The following is a 4,750-nucleotide window of genomic DNA, read 5'->3' as shown; positions in this document are numbered from 1 at the left end:
GCCTGAGAAAGATGATTTCGACACAAAAATTGCAAAAATGGCTCAATGAAATCGCTTCCTAGGTCTATTCATGGTTGGATGATACAACAAAGGTATGTTAAGGAGGTAATCAAACATAATGGACAAGGAAACCACTAGGAGAATACTCCATCCCTAACGTAGCTACCAATTTGTTATATGGATTTATGATTGCGGACAAAAATATCTCCCCTAGTTCGGTGGCTGACCTAGAACAATAGAGAGGCAAGGAACACAATGATTTTCCTTAAAGTAAATAGATGACAGAGTGAGGCCTACCTATAATCCTTTGCACACTTTGCTCCTTATTTATCTTGGAAGCTCCAATTCCAACTCTGGATGCCAAAATTAGAACCTGCATAGTCAGATAACACAAGCCAAGAAAGTACAAGATATATGAAGTATAATCTAAGTACTTCATTCAATAGATCAACATGGTATGAAATACATGAAATAATAACATCACATATAGGAAAACAATTATGAATTCTTTTCATTAATATAAATGGAAGGAGATTACAACCATAAGTAGCAATTGATCTTGTAGAAGAGCTCCTGCAAGTTGTTGACTTGTCCTTTTCTTGTCACAATATGCACCTCCAATCACCCTAAATGCATGATATGATAACCACTCATTACAACAATATAAGGGTAGAATCACTATCCAAAAGCCAACCCCCAACCACATCGAAGGTTGGGAATATATAACGAAATAGGGTAAGTTTGGAGTTCTTATCAAATTACCATTGTAGGGTAAGAGATCCACCTTTGATGGAGGGATAGGATCAAATAATAAGTGGTGAAAAATACGAAGTAGGGAAGGATAGGATCTTAATGTTTTATCCAAGGTAACTAGTTGAAACAACTTTTGGAAACTCCTAGAAGGGGAGGCTTCCAAAATCCCGATCATTCTCTCGGATTTATAGAACCAACATAGGTGCAAAGGGGTGAAACCTATTGGTGACCAACATTGGCCACAATGGAACAACGTGTAGGCGAATGCACCCTAGTAGGCTCACAAGGAGCATTGGTCCTCAAACTGGCTCAGATGATGCAGTTTAGGGATGGAACTATAACGGATGAAGGGAACATGCTTAAGGTTTTGTGCAAGATGGTGACAAGGGGGAATAAGATGTTGATTTATCCCATTAGGAGGCTCACCGATTAGATGTGACAAAATGGCTTATAATAGTTAGCAAGAAAATGAAGAGGAAGATTCATTGTATAAGGTTTCAAGAATATAATCTTTTACACCAAAGCTTAGTTGAAATAATGAAATACTGTAGAAATGAAATGATGGAAAATGTGGAGTGTAGTTTAAGGTTACTTTTATTAAATATGCTCAGGTACTGTTAATTATTTAAAGCATAAGTAAATATGTTGAATTAAAAAGAACCAACAGCTTATTTACACATTTTCCAAAGAATAATTACACATAAATGACTTTAAAAAATATAGATAAAACATGTCAAAAGCAACATATAGTTGGAATCATCTTGAAATTTCATCACTTCTCCAGTAAAATCTGGTAAATTACATAGAAAATTCTCTCTCTGAGGCCAAATTCGGAAGTCGAAAACCGATCCCTTGATGTCTTTTTAAATAAATTATTGTATTGAAAATAATTACAAAACTGTTAACTCAAAAAACTACTTCTAACTATTCGGTTCCTAATGAAAATTAAAATACCTAACTATGTCTAATTTTGAAATTACAAAAATGAGATATTTTCCAAATTTTGAAAATATGTAAACACAATCATTCGATGACTTGGGACTCTTGTGCAGGCTCACTTGATGAAACTCCAGGTTCCACAACTCAAACCTATTTTGGGGAAATTAAATTATGTCATTTCTTCCATATTGCCAAGTCAGGAACTAGACACTGCACCATCATATTGTAGGTCATCCTTAAATTGGTTACCTAATTGTATGTTAGTAGCTCAGTGAAAAGAGTTTTGATTAACCATAACAATTGAAAATCCCTCTACAAATAATTTACAACTATTGTTCCTTTTAAAATTATTGTTCTCTCATGAGAAGCATTAATCTTACTCTTAGCCTCCACTAGCAATGTTTCATATTGTTCCCAAGGGATGGAATTTCCCTATTGATCCCAACATGAAGGTAACCTTGCTCGAACTATTTTGTCAAAATTAGAATTAAAAGATGTCATTGATTCCCTGACCTCCAATAGCCTGCTCTTTGCATGCTTCTTGTACATGTTTTTCTACACCATCTTATTTATTTCTAACACCATAGATGTTATGTCTATAATTTCCATTGCCTTCAATTGCAGGGAAAATTTGGCATTCAAATAATCAATCATCTTTTTGGCCAGCTGTACACTTTCCTGTGACTGAGATTTATTGGTGTAAATAATGGATTCAATAGCCTTAATCATTGTCTTGTCTTCATCCATGACCACCATATGATCCCATACTGCTTTGACTTGTTGAATAATGTCATTCCATATTGCTTTTTGTTGAATAATGTCATTCCAGATTTCCCTTTAGTTTTTCCTTCAACTCCTTAACTTAATCACATGTTGACTAATAATTCTTGTTATGTTGAGTTGCATTTTATATGGCCATGTTTAATTGTCTATCCTTGTGCTTTAATTTCTCATTTGTATCATCTAGATTTTTCTGTAGTTTCTTCAATTCATCCTCGGAAATATTCAGCTCTGTCATAACTCTGGTGAGTTTTTCAGTAGGGTCTTCTAATTCTACCTGCACGAAAATTGTGTAGACATGCTTATCTATTTTTTGTTGTAAATATGCATTGAGCTCCTTGAGAGATGCTACCTCCTTATTTCCTTCCACTAGCTCATGATTTAAGATATCTTTTTCTTTCTGAACTTGAGCCAAATATGGAGCTTGAACATATTCTATGGCTGGAAACTTTAATTTTCTTCTTAATGACTGAATCTCAGACTCTGCACTCTAGATCAAGGCTTAAACAATTGATTTTTCCTCTGGATTCACCCCAAGCTTAATTACCAATTTTTTAAATTCTTCATTTTGAGTATAAATATCTTGAGAATTATCCCTCTCTAACTTCATTTGATCTATTAATTTTCCCAACAAAGCTTACGTTTTTCTTGTTTCTAGTGATGATTTGCTAAGATCATTGTATATTAACTCCCCTGTATTCCTGTGTAAGTTTATCTTGTCTAGAAATGGAATATATTTTGTGTTCACAAATAAACTTACTGTCCTAAAATGAACTTCAAAATAAATTTATTGAGAAAGAAGACGAGGAAAGGAAAATCTCAAATGGTTCCTTTCCAAATCCACTGTTGAAATAAGTCTTGTTTGATAACCAGAAATGGACTGGGCTTCCAATTGGGTGATGTAATTTTCCTTTATCTTTTTGTTTTTCTCTTCAATCTGTTCAAAATTTTCCTTCAAAACATTCAAAAAACTTTGTTCTTCTTCACTGGGAATTGGAGATGATGGTGCACATTTCATTCCTCCTAGATGTAACTAGAAACCAACTTCACTGGAAAGCCTTTCCAAGAAATTTTCAAATTCTATTTCACCTCCTTTTGTTCTTGCCTTTTTACTACTTTGAGAACTTTCTCCCACAAGATCAATGATATCAAGAGCACTTATTTTCAATCCCTTTTCAGTGGGGAGAGGAGTTTATACTTCCATTCTTTCTTGTGTCTCAACCAAGCCACCATTTTCCAACTTCTCTAGTTCAGGTTTTGGTTCATGGATATAAGGGACACAAGATATCTCTCATCTCCTCTTTGAAATGACTTGATGTGGATCATAGTGCCATTTTTCTCCCTATTGAAAATTCATTACTTGCAACTTTTTTTATCCTCCTTTATTGCTTATCTATTATTTACAATAAATGGGCCAACAGTCATGGATAATTTGAATAAGAAATCTTTTTTAGCTGGGACAAAATGTATATGATCCACATTTATATTTTGTCAGATAAATTCCAATCCAAATATCCTTATAGGCACAAAATAAGGCAACCTATATGGTGGAACTTATGCTCCATAGAATTTGATTTCCACATATTCCTCAAATAAAAACTAGTATCCAACCTTCAGATTCTTTCTCATTTGTAAAAGAGATTGAGCCTTTGGTAAATACTGGGAGGGACATAATTATTGATAATTCTATAGACAATTAACATGAAGGAGGAAATGCAAAAAGAAAATCCCTCATTGTTTCGTTTACTCTTTACTAGATCAGTCCAATTAACATTGTGAGCTTCTGTCTACAACATCCATAACATTCAGACCCAGGTCCATAAACTGATCAACATGAATGTACATGAAGAGGTATACTAATAAGGAAGGGAACCTAAAATAGCCAAAAATACTAAAAATGTGGATTGTGAGTTAATTGAATGTTCCCAAAAGGTAGGAATATCTAGTACAACATTAGGTTGTGTCATTAAATGAAAGAACCCTAAATCTTGACAGTCTACTACTGAGGTTTCATCTCTTCCCAAAATTCTGACAATTATCTGTAAAACAGACCTGATACTCTCAGAAAAATAAGTTATGAGAACTTGTGTTAACTCCGAAGGCATGATTGCATTTGGAAGAAAAATATAACTATACAATTTTTTTGTATCTTCCGCTGACAAATTTTGATAAACTGACAGGAGAGTTTCATCCAAGAAAGAAGTATAGTTATCTGATTAAGGAAAATCAAAGGCTTGGAAAATTAACAATGAGGATACTTGCAAAACGTTTTCTCCCA

The sequence above is a fragment of the Pinus tabuliformis genome, chromosome 1_2, assembly GCF_031772625.1.
Source record: "Pinus tabuliformis cultivar Carrire ecotype Pingquan chromosome 1_2, CPIR1, whole genome shotgun sequence".
NCBI lineage: Eukaryota > Viridiplantae > Streptophyta > Pinopsida > Pinales > Pinaceae > Pinus > Pinus tabuliformis.
The sequence above is the reverse complement of the archived record's forward strand: the minus strand, read 5'-3'. Positions refer to the sequence as shown.